The sequence below is a fragment of the Pongo abelii genome, chromosome 4 (assembly GCF_028885655.2).
Source record: "Pongo abelii isolate AG06213 chromosome 4, NHGRI_mPonAbe1-v2.0_pri, whole genome shotgun sequence".
NCBI lineage: Eukaryota > Metazoa > Chordata > Mammalia > Primates > Hominidae > Pongo > Pongo abelii.
The window spans coordinates 32,339,087-32,351,828 of record NC_071989.2 but is presented as its reverse complement, the minus strand read 5'-3'; the positions used below and the strand labels follow the sequence as shown (position 1 = coordinate 32,351,828).

The following is a 12,742-nucleotide window of genomic DNA, read 5'->3' as shown; positions in this document are numbered from 1 at the left end:
CTGGAGTTGTTCATTACTACTTTGGAAGTGAGTGAAGCTGATTGGCTCAGCTCGGATCTGATATCCAATTACTGTTGGCCAAGAGGGTGGGGCCGCAGGATAGCAACAGGGCCACTGAGAGCCCAACCTCAGGCCCTAGAAGGGCGTGGGGGGGGGGGGGGGGCGGGCAGGGAAGTAGTTTTCAGGAGAGGAAAATTTGTTGGAAATACACGGACACCCTCAAAGACACTTAGTCTTATTCTTACGTGTCCATGAGCTACACAGCCTTTCAATCCCATACCTATAATTGAGGGCTTTCCAGTAATCCTTCCAGTCCTTTATTCTATCAACCCATTTTCCTGGGATTTTTCTATAAGCAAGGGAAGTAGGAGCATCAATATCCACTTGGGATGATTTGAGATGATTCAGGGCATAAGGAAAGACAGACAATGTTGCAATACTATGAAAAGTGTGGTTCTTCCACAACATCCAATAAAACACTCCAGTGAGCAAAACATTGACTCAGGGAAGATACAGAACAGAAATCTGCAGTTACAAATACTGACCTCCCTGGATGGCTGGTCTGTGCAAAGGCCTACAAGCTTCCCATCTTGAAGATCAATCCATCTCAACAGTGAGCACAATTTTTGGACATGCAGGTTCACTGCAACAGCCCAGTCCATTTTTGTGTCTCATAAATAATTCTCCAATTAGATTCCCATCTCAAGCAAATAGCTGTGATAATTTAAATTAATTTTGAGTCGCTTGAAGCTGACAGCCTTAGCATTCAAAATAAATGCTTCTGTTACTGAGATAATTTACTGATATGGTGTTAAAATCTACCAACTTTCTTGGATCCTGTCTGAGCTAAACCATGCAGTCTCAGTAGGTAACATTACTCACAAGGGGGTGAAAATTAGTTGAGGGAGGCAAAAAAAGTCTCAGATGCTATAACGGTTAGCAGACCCCTCCTCCTCCTACCAAAGCTCAATCCTACCTGACAAAATCTTATTCCTTAGTATTTATTTTCTCATGTTACAGAGAACTTAAATTTAATTTTTCTCCATGCAGGGATGCGAGGACAATAAAAGGGTTGAGAACCAATGAACTAACTGAAGCTAATCGTCTCCTATAGGCCTAGGGTCACCCAAAATTCAGAGCCTGGATCCTTAACGTGGCTGGGGGTATAAAAGGATCCTCTGGTTTATCTCGACCTTGCCTTAAAATCAGATTCACACCGGGCTGTCATGTACTAGCTCTCCCTTCCAGATGTCCTGGATTCTAGACATTCTCCTATTCTGACCTCTGCTAAATTCCAAGTTCTTCGACCTTCACCTAATCTTCCTATGCTCTTCTCACTTTTAGAAAATGCTATCATTTTAAAAGGAAACCAACTTTGTAAACACCTGCTATGTACCCACAAAAATAAAAAAAAAAAATTTAAAAAAAGAAACCAACTATGGGCCGGGCGTGGTGGTTCACGCCTATAATCCCAGAACTTTGGGAGGCCCAGGCGGGCAGATCACCTGAGGTCAGGAGTTCGAGAGCAGCCTGGCCAACATGGTGAAACCCCTGATCTCTACTAAACAAAATACAAAAAATTAGCCGGGCGTGGTGGTGGGCGCCCGTAGTCCCAGCTACTCGGGAGGCTGAGGCAGGAGAATGGCGTGAATCTGGGAGGCAGAGCTTGCAGTGAGCCGAGATCGCGCCACTGCACTCCAGCCTGGGTGACAGAGCAAGACTCCTCCATCTCAAAAAAAAAAAAAAAAGAAAGAAAGAAAGAAAGAAACCAACTATGATTAAATATCTACTATTAATTCATTCAACAAATGTTGATTGAGTGTCTTATCATGTGCTGGGTCCTGAACAAAACAATGTCCCAGAAAGCTTCTTGAAGCCTGTGTTCTGAAGATGGTGAATTATTAAACAAATGCAAAATACTATGACGTCAGATGGTGACAGTACTGTGATGGTAACTATGGTAATGTCAGAGGATAGCGAGAAGGTGACATCTGAGAGACTGAAATTGTGCCCCAAAGAATTAAAGAAACCAATAACAGAAATTTTTGTGTTGGTAGGATGACAGATTTTTTTTAAAAAGAAGTAACTTGCTGAAACACTAAAACTCCCTGTACATGAGCTGTAAGAACTGGCAGAAATTGCTTCAAACTAATATGGCCACCTGGAGTTTGCACAGAATGAGCACGCTGAAATCACAGCCTGAATTTCCACCACATTTCATACTAACTCTGCCCAAATTTGCACACATGACCCATGAGTTAGCACGAAGAGACAACTGTGTGTGCCCAAGGGACTTTCCAGACCTCCTGTTTCCTTCAACTTTCAATATAAAGCTTTTTAAAAAATTTTTGAGACAGTTTCACTCTGTTGCCCATGCTGGAGTGCAATGGTGCAATCTCGGCTCACTGCAACCTCCGCCTCCCGGGTTCAAGCGATTCTCAGCCTCAGTCTCCCCAGTAGCTGCGCTTACAGATGCAGGCCACCATGCCCAGTTAATTTTTTGTATTTTTAATAGAGATGGGGGTTTGTCATGTTGGCCAGGCTGGTCTCGAACTCCTGATCTCAAGTGATTCGCCTGCCACAGCCTCCCAAAGTGCTGGGATTACAGGCATGAGCCACTGCATCCAGCCATTATAAAGCTTTTCTAGTGCATGGGGCAGTCAGCCTCTCTTGCTCGAAAACAAGTCCTGAATGAAGTGAGACACTGAGCCACAAGAATATCTGTGGGAAGGTTGTTCTAGGCAGAGGGAACTGCAGGTGCAAAGGCCCTGAGGTAAAGACTTGCCTGGCTGCCCAAGGATGAAAGAGGACAGATGTAGCTACAGAAGAAATGAGGGGAAAGTGCCCCCACTGTGCTAGGAGCTTCCTTGTTTTCTTCTTCTGTCCCCCCACCCCCCACCCCACAATCCTCACAACCACCTTATAAAACAAGGATGTCTGGCCCTATTTTATCAACATTGGCTAATGTTTTCTGAGCATAACCGTGTGTGAGACACTGTTCTAAATAAGCACCTTTGGCCGGGCCCCAGTGACTCATGCCTGTAATCCCAGCACTTTGGGAGGCCAAGGTGGGCGGATCACCTGAGGTTAGGAGTTCGAGAGCAGCCTGGCCAACATGGTGAAACCCCATCTGTACTAAAAATACAAAATTAGCTGGCTGTGGTGGTGCACACCTGTAATCCCAGCTACTAGGGAGGCTGAGGCAGGAGAATTGCTTGAACCAGGGAGGTGGAGGCTGCAGTGACCTGAGATCACACCACTGCACTCCAGCCTGGGCGAGACAGAGTGAGAGTCTGTCTCAAAAATAATAATAATAATAATAAAATAAAATAAATAAGCACCTTCCATGGATTACCTTATTTAACTGCTACAGTGGTGCTGCAGGGAGACACTGTTAGTATTCCCCCTTTTATAGGCCCAGATAAATAATGGAATCAAAGGCTGGGTGCAGTGGCTCACACCTGTAATCCCAGCACTTTGGGAAGCTGAATCACCTGAGGTCAGAAACTCGCAATCAGCCTGGGCAACACGGTGAAACCGCGTCTCCACTAAAATACAAATTTAGCTGGGCATGGTGGCGTGCACCCGTAATCCCAGCTACTCGGGAGGGTGGGGCATGAGAATTGCTTGAACTCGGAGGCAGAGGTTGCAGTGAGCTGAGATTGCGCCACTGCACTCTAGCCTGGGCCACACAGTGAGACTCTGTCTAAAAAAACAAAACAAAACAAAACAAACCATAATAATAGAATCAAAGTGGCAAACTAATATGCCCAATGTCTCACAGTTCATAAGTAACAGAGCCAGAACTAGAACCCAGACCCATTGGACTTGGCCTTGCTCCTTGTACATCAGCCTGCTGCCTGCCTGCTTCTGATGACCTTGCCCTCCTGAACTATACCTGACTTACCCGGGCCAGCACCCAGCCTGGTGGTCCCTGCTCCTCAGCCGTGGATGGGCCTCATATGATAAACATGTAGTTTGTGTCAGAAGCGTGTGGCTCTCTACCTGATATTCATTCTCTCTTCCTTTATTTTGTTGGGAGTGGCAATGAATTAAACTAAAATGCAGTCTCTCTTGCAGGTATGGATAGCTACACAACATAATTCTGGCCAATGGGATGAAAGCGGAAATTGTTGGGTAGGGTTACACCAACATTCCTTTAGGGAAGAGCAGAAATGAGAGGAAAAATAAACCCCTGTGTTGTTAAGTCGCTGTTACGTGGATTTTTACCAATCCAACCAATTATCTGAATTACACCCTGAACACAGAATTTGGTGCCTGGAAGTTGGGGGAACTGAAAGTAACAGAAACTATAATGTGGAATTGGATGGGGTCAGGAAGCAGATCTTAAGGACTTGAAAGTTGCGGACTGGAAAGTGTTGACCCTAGCTGTTCAATGTGAAGTATCTGGTCAAATTGCCTACTGCTGGATGTTGCAAAGTCATTTACATGTTGACTGAGGTTGTGGAGTTAGGAAAAATGGTATGAAAAATCTAGAACATTGGTAGGTGCTTTTTTTTTTTTTTACCTTTTTTTTTTTTTTTTTTTTTGAGACGGAGTTTCTCTCTTCTTGCCCAGGCTGGAGTGCAATGGCACGATCTTGGCTCACCACAGCCTCCACCTCTCGGGTTCAAGCAATTCTCTTGCCTTAGCCTACCGAGTAGCTGGCATTACAGGCATGCGCCACCACGCTCGGCTAATTTTGTATTTTTAGTAGAGACGGGGTTTCTCCATATTGGTCAGGCTGGTCTCGAACTCCTGACCTCAGGTGATCTGCCCGCCTGGCCTCCCAAAGTGCTGGGATTACAGGCGTAAGCCACTGCACCTGGCCAGTAGGTGCTTTTTCACTCTCAGCAAAGTCTACAGCTCCCCAACTCAGTAAGCAATCAGAGATAAAGAGAACTATCACTTTGCTTAGAAAGGCCCTCTTGACATTGAGTCTGCAATCTAAATTGCCTGGGAAGCCCACATTATGGACCGTTGCAGGGTTACAAAAATCAGCTTTATCAGAAGCAGACAAGTGGTGTCCTACTAGCTGGAGTTTGTAAGTCTGCTGGCAAAAATGTGATTACCCACCAGAAACCACTGTTTCAACTGTCCTCAGCAGCATACATTAAGTAGCATATGTTAAGTTAAAATGTAGAGATATGGGTGCGGATTCTAAGTTAAAAAGTAAAGGATTCAAATCATAGGGAATTGACCAGAAACACACAGACTAGATACCTTAAAAAAAAAACTCCAACCCTGGTCCACAACAGCCTGGGATGGTTAAATCTCTACAGCAACCTTGCAACTCTTCCTCTCCCTCTTTCTCACCAGCAATTGACATCAACAAGTAAGGCTTCAAAAAGTGTTCAGCCCCCGGAAAAGGTGTCCTTCCTGTGCCCATCACAAAAGTGAATGAAGAATGACCTCCCAGGGCTGAGCGCGGTGGCTCATGCCTGTAATCCCAGCACTTTGGGAGGGCGAGGTGGGAGGATCACCTGAGGTCCAGAGACTGAGACCACCCTGGCCAACATGATGAAACCCGGTCTCTACTAAAAATACAAAAATTAGCCGGGCATGGTGGCGGGTGCCTGTAGTCCCAGCTACTCGGGAGGCCGAGGCAGGACAATCAGGAGGTGCAGGTTGCAGTGAGCCGAGATTGCGCCACTGCACTCCAGCCTGGTGACAGAGCAAGACTCCATCTCAAACAAACCAACCAACAAACAAAAAAATGACGTCCCAGTAAGAGGCAAGGGCCATGGAAGGCCATAAACAAGGAGTTCCTTCCACCAGAGCAAGGGGTGGCCAGTGAGGACCTTTGCTATTCTTGGCCAGAAGGATTTGGTCATAGCTATGGACAGTGACCACGGTATTTTCCATCTCTTCTTTTATAAATGGAATGTTTGGAGAAGGAGTTTCGCTCTTGTTGCCCAGGCTGGAATGCAGTGGTGCAATCTCAGCTCACTGCAAACTCCACCTCCCAGGTTCAAGTGATTTTCTTGCCTCAGCCTCCCAAGTAGCTGGGATTACAGGCACCCTCCACCACACCTGGCTAATTTTGTATTTTTAGTACAGACAGGGTTTCACCATGTTGGCCAGGCTGGTCTCAAACTCCTGACCTCAGGTGCCTCAGCCTCCCAAAGTGCTGGCGTTACAGGCATGAGCCACCACGCCCAGCCCGGAAGTTTTTATTGTACTTATTTTATACCTTTTCCAGTATTGTATCTTGGGGGTACAAAAGATTGTTCACAAGGAGCCCTACCTAGCGCTGATGGAGAAGACCACATAACACCCAGAGGTCTGGGGCTCTAGTCTGGAAATGCTACCTGGATGAGGCTAGGGCGCCACCTCCCTTGGCCTACGCCTTGAATGGAAAGAAGGGTATGTCTCAGTAACCAAAGAAGGGGACTGTGGCAGAGAATTCTAGTTCCCTACAGAGTATCCTGCTCACTTTTTCCTTACTAACAGAAACCCACCTGTGTTCGAGGAGCAAGTGCCCAGCCAAAAAGCCATTTCTTAATGCACCTTCAGAGACAGTGGACATAAGATACAGTCCTGGCCCATGAAGTTGTTGGGAGAGGCATCCAGGGAGGCTCCTTTCATATGGGGTCTCTTTTTCCTTTTTCTTGCTTAGAATGCATATGTGATGGCTGGAGCTTTAGCAACCATCTTGTGACCTTGAGCAGCTATACCAGCCCCAGACATTCTACCTCCAGACTTCTTATTACATGAGAGAAAAACAGGCACCTATCTTGTCTAAGCCCTGTTAATTAGATATTCTGTTATAGCTGAATGAAATCCTTGGTGAATATATTGCTTTCATTCACTTTTCACCCTCAGTTTCAAGGCCCTGAACATAATCCTGAGTCCTTCAACTTCAGTCCTGCTACTTTTCCAATTAGCAGTTATTACTGAGTTCCTACCTCAATTTGAGGGTTGCCAAAAAATACAGAGCATGTGTCTACCCCTTAAAAAAGTGAAAGCACACATAAACTTAACCAGTGATACATTAGCATAATTGTGCAGTCCCAGGTGTCTCACATAAACGTACAACTGATTGAGAAACATTGCAAATACAAACTACTGAGACTCCCTTAAGTCAGCTTAGGTTTTGAGAGAGCTAATTTTATTTTATTTTTTTTAATTTTTGAGACAAAGTTTTACTCTTGTTGCCCAGGCGGGAGTACAATGGCACGATATCAGCTCACTGCAACCTCCGCCTCCTGGGTTCAATCAATTCTCCTGCCTCAGCCTCCTGAGTAGCTGGAATTACAGGTACCCACCACCATGCCCGGCTAATTTTTGTATTTTTAGTAGAGAGAGGGTTTTACCACGTTGGCCGGGCTGGTCTCAAACTCCTGACCTCAGGTGATCCACCCGCCTTGGCTTCCCAAAGTGCTGGGATTATAGGCATGAACCACGGCGCCCGGCCTGGGAGAGCTAATTTGTATCTGCCTACATGGCTGACTCCACACTAGATGAAGGGCTGTGCGTATGAGGCAGAGAATTTGATCTAGCCTTTTATGCAACAAAGGTTGATTCTGCCAGGCACTGTGCTAGGCTAGAGAAGAAAAGATGAACAGCCTGTGGAGGCTGCGGTCCACTGGAGAAAGAGACCATAAAATAAACAGCAACAATAAAATGCGTAAAGACCCATGGAAGGTGCACTTGGGAGCATAGGATGGATTCTGAGAAGTGAGGCTTTCCAAGGTCAATGCTGAGGTTTTAGGAGATGAGAGAGATGTTTCCATATATTAATAAATTATAGAAGGTAAGAACCTAGAAGGAACCTCAGGGATTACCTCCTCCAGCCTTCAATTTTATAGATGAGAGAAATGAACATCAAGGCAGGCCCAAGATCCTTCAATTTCTGGGTTTGATGACCTTTGAAGAATAGGAAAAAGAGAAAAAAAAAATGAATGAAATGAAAAAGGACAACCTGGCAGCTATTTTGAGACTCTATTACCTGAAGATATTATATGTCCTATGGACTATCTGTCCAAATAAAAATGGGAATAAGTAGAAATTGCAGGTAGACTCATGAATATTGAAGGCCAAAAAAACCTAATGAATATTAGAAGTTACTTCTGTTCCCTACCTACTTCTAAAATATATTTGCTGTGGTTTTTCTGAGAAGTGAGGCTTTCCAAGGTCAATGCTGAGGTTTTAGGGGATGAGAGAGGTGTTTCCATATATTAATAAATTATAGAAGGTAAGAACCTAGAAGGAACCTCAGGGATTACCTCCTCCAGCCTTCAATTTTATAGATGAGAGAAATGAACATCAAGGCAGGCCCAAGATCCTTCAGTTTCTGGGTTTGATGACCTTTGAAGAATAGGAAAAAGAAAAAAAAAATGAATGAAATGAAAAAGGACAACCTGGCAGCTATTTTGAGACTCTATTACCTGAAGATATTATATGTCCTATGGACTATCTGTCCAAATAAAAATGGGAATGAGTAAAAATTGCAGGTAGACTCATGAATATTGAAGGCCAAAAAACCCTAATGAATATTAGAAGTTATTTCTGTTCCCTACCTACTTCTAAAATATATTTGCTGTGGTTTCAAATGTGAGCTCTGCGGTTTAAGACTGTTTACTCAGGATGTCAGGATTTGGCCAGTTCTGGGTTAATCATATTTCTAGAGTTTAGATGTCTCAATTCTAAAAGAGCATACTAATTGAGGAAAGAGGGCATTTACGAGGCAATGTGCATATTTGTACAATGGCAGTTCAATGCTTTGAAACAGTTGCTATCTACTGAATAGGTAATTGACTGAAAACAGTCAGGGCTTCTGTGTTAGCAGCAAGAGAGCCAGGAGGTCACTGTGACTGCCCATTACCTTCTGATCATCCTGTCCATGTGGTATGGATCGGGCAGCCATGATACTACCAACCCACTCATCCACAACCCAGTAGATTACATCATCCACATATAGGATCATCACATGTTCTTTAATTACACCAGAGTGATTTTTTTTTAAAACAGGATAGTTATTTTACAAATCCTTTCATACCAAGCGTGCTGTTAGATGCTTCTGGTGTTTAGACTTTTGAGTACATAATCTATTTACCGTATTTAAATTCTTAGCATGTAACTACTCAGGATCTGACCTCATCATTAATTAACAATGATTCAAATATTTATAAGAGCCAGTAATACACTCTGCCACTAGCTAGCTGTAAGGCCCCAGGCAAGTCATGTAAAATCTGTGAGCCTCAGTTTCCTTACCAGCCAAATGAGGTGGTTTTACTAAGTTTCTTTCCAGCTCTGGCATTCCCCCTACACCTCCCCAAACCTTGGAGCTAAGTTAGCCAGGCAGGGATGAAGTAGCTGGCCTCATTAGGAAGCATATACACAACCACGGAAGTTTTGAATTGCAGAGGAGATGGGCCAAATTGCTTTATCAGACTTTGAGTATCTGCCAAGACAAAGGAGGAGGGGAGCCCCAGGGGTGGTTTTACATTTATGTGCTTATAACCCTATCCCAGCTTTTCCAGAATACAAGAAGAAATATATCCTACTGAATAAAAGCTCTTTGGAACAGCAATAGAACCAAGGTTTCAAGAAGCGGGGAAGAACTTGCCTGGGGGGTGGGGTACAATAGGAAATCTGGGGTTTCCACTGAGGCCCCGCAGCCTCTTCAATTTGGCAGGAGCCTAAACTGTATGGAGGCTGACCTCCACCCTCTCCCTTCCCTGGACTGCTCGCCTGCTTGCTTGCAGGAGCTAGGGCTGGAGTGCCTGATGCAGAGAATGAATTCTCAGAGGAAACCAAAAGATCACGGAGCACAAAGGTTTAACCTTGTGTCAACTGAGAAGCTCCCCCATTTCCCAGGCCTTGCTGTGGGAAAGGCCTCAGACAATGAGAAGGAAAGTCAAAGTCCATGGGAGTGAGAGGAACAAGAATCCTCAGCTGACCTCTTTCAGTCAGGAACTCAGAATTCAGAAGGAAAGATTTCAGAGGAGGTAGGAGAATATACTAACCCCGAGTCCCTCCATGACCCCTTTGCTACTCATGTGCCATCATGGCCCTTAATAGGGTGGGAGAGAAGTGATGTGGAGAGACTGTAAGAAGACGTGAGATAGCATAAATGGAGAGGAACTAGGCTGAAAACCACCGAACCTTGGGGCGAGGTCTGGGGAAATGATGAGGTTGGATCCACTGTCACTCTAGATCCTGCTGTGGTAGGGGCATGTGCACAGTTAAAAGACAGGTCTGGGCAGGGCGCAGTAGCTCATGCCTGTAATCCTAGCACTTTGGGAGGCTGAGGCAGGAGGATCACTTGAGCCCAGGAATTCAAGAACAGCCGGGGCAACATCGCAAGACCCTGTGTCTACAAAAGATTGAAAAATTAGCTGGGTCTGGTGGTGCACACCTGTGGTTCCAGCTACCTGGGAGGCTGACATGGGAGGATCTCTTGAGCCCAGTAGTTTCAGGCTGCAGTGAGCTATGCTCATACCACTGCACTCCAGCCTGGGTGACAGAGTGAGACCCTGTCTCAATATATTATATTTATATATGTATGTATATAGATATATAATATATGACATATATATGGGAAATATATATTTTTATATATAAATATATAATATATATGACATATATATATGGGCTGGGAAAGGTCACTGCCAGGGAGGTGCCACAAGGTGACCCTGATCTTGGTGAACTTCCTACCATCCATGTCTTCAGGTTCTAAGGCTCGGAAACATGAATTCTGTCAGCACATTGCAAGGGCATCTATTTCTCATGTGTAAACATACAGGTACCAGCAAGAAAGCTCATTCATTCATTTTCAATTGGAAAGACAATTACTAAGTGGGCAGGATGTTTGCATCCACATAATCAATGCATGCTTACCCTGAAGGCAGGATGCTGCAAAGGCAAACTTGGACTAAGGAGACCCAGGTGAGTACAGGAAGGGCTCTAGCTCAGGTAGCTTCAGGCACTCCCTCTCCCACACTATAGTTGAGGCTTTGCAAAGGAAATTGTCTACTTAGCCAAGACTCCCCACTACTAGAAAACATTAGAAAAGTCGTCACTACCTTTTTATTTTTTTTGAGACGGCATCTCGCTCTGTCGCCCAAGCTGAAGTGCAGTGGTGCGATCTCAGCTCACTGCAACCTCCACCTTCCGGGTTCAAGCGATTCTTCTGCCTTAGCCTCCCGAGTAGCTGGGACTACAGGCGCCCACCACCACGCCTGGCTAATTTTTGTATTTTTAGTAGAGACAGCGTTTCACCATATTGGCCAGGCTGGTCTTGAACTCCTGACCTCGTGATCCACCTGCCTTGGTCTCCCAAAGTGCTGGGATTACAGGCATGAGCCACCACGCCTAGCCTCAGGCATCACTAACTTCTTACTCTTAGAGTTTTTGTCCCTGTTTTGCACTGACTATCCCCCTTCTATTCATATCCCCTTTCTCCAAAGTGCACATTATGACATCAATAAGTAACGATTTCTGTTCTCTGAATTACAAGCACAATCCCATTTCAGTCCATCCTCCACAAGATCACTGTGATTTGATGTTTGCTTTCTACATGCATTCAAGGACAATGTCTTACCTTGGAAACTTGGAGACTGGCTATCCAACTCTATATGTTGTATTTACTAGTTTAATTCTCAAAATAAAAACTTGACTTCCTTTATGTCTAAGTTCGGGGCTGTGAAGAAGGGATTTCACTATTGCCCCAGGTCCCGAGGACACCTCTGGATTTAGTGTAACTACGGGAGCTAGCAAAATGGCCATCTGGCACAGGCAGTTTTGATGTGCTCAGAATGGTGTCTGTGAATGCCTGCAGGAGGTGAGGACGGGAGGGACAGAACTAAAGTCACAAGCAAAGCTGGGAATTCATGTTCTTTTTTCCACTCTTGACCTGGAGCCCTACTGAGGAGCCTTATGCTCTGAATTTCCAGGCAGCTCCTGCATTTCCCAGAGCCCTGAGGCCCTGTGGCAGCATCCCAGTGCCAAAGATGAGGGAACAGATTGAGAGGGGACTGGAGACTCAGTGACAGTCAGAGCACTATGTGTCCATGACGTCACTCGGCAAAAACTCCCTGCAGATTGGAAGGCAGGTTCTCATCCATTAAGCAAAGCATTTCTCTAGGAAATTGGAAGGGGGGAAAAAATAAAACTTCTTTGTATTAGAGACAACATCGGCACAAGGGCACATCTCTACAGGGGAAATGTAGGCGGTTGGGTACATTTAGGACAGGAGTCTAATGTTTCCATTGCTGAGGCCTCAGAGGCAGGTGCTATAGGAAATAGACACTCTCAGGCATGCTGCCGATCTGGGGAATTACCAAGATTAGCAAAATGGCCATTACCTGCCACCCACCAGGTTCCACTGAAGCATTTCCAACATACTTTAAGCACCCTGGTTGGATGACTCCAAGTTCAGTATCAATCTCTTTGTGATGCTGAGCACGCAGATTGTGCCAAGTGAGACACTAAAGAAACTATGTGAAAATAACCGAAGACTTGTTCTCAACTTGAAATCTCAAGGCTTCTCGCCTGAGGAGGTGATTAAAAACTTGGCCTCCTTCCCCGATGCGGATGCTCTAGGCCCCTGCCTGGCAAGCCCAGGTGCCCTCCTGCCCAGTCCTGTCCTCATCCTTCCCTCCCGTGTTTTCCAAGGCTCTCTCCATGACACCTTCCACCCAAGCCCTTTCCCACGAGTCTCAAGACCAGAAAAAAAAAAAAAAATGGAAAGAAAGACGCGTGCATGCTTCTGGTGTTCCCAAGTTCCACAAGATAA

The 12,742-nt window shown here is 45.2% G+C and overlaps 1 protein-coding gene across 2 annotated transcripts in view; it reads right to left on the bottom strand.

Moving 5' to 3' along the window:
- PDZD2 (PDZ domain containing 2) overlaps positions 1-12,742 on the bottom strand; it is a 468,191-nt gene that overhangs the window by 313,457 nt on the left and 141,992 nt on the right. Inside the window, exons 2-3 of one of the 2 annotated variants that reach the window (XM_054555451.2) lie at positions 8,229-8,310; positions 7,788-7,869 (exon numbers count right to left, since the gene is read on the bottom strand). The exons of the other annotated variant lie outside the window; for it this stretch is intronic. The gene's annotated coding sequence lies outside the window, so the exon portion shown is untranslated. The remainder of the gene's footprint in view (positions 1-7,787; positions 7,870-8,228; positions 8,311-12,742) is intronic. 2 annotated transcript variants of the gene reach the window in all.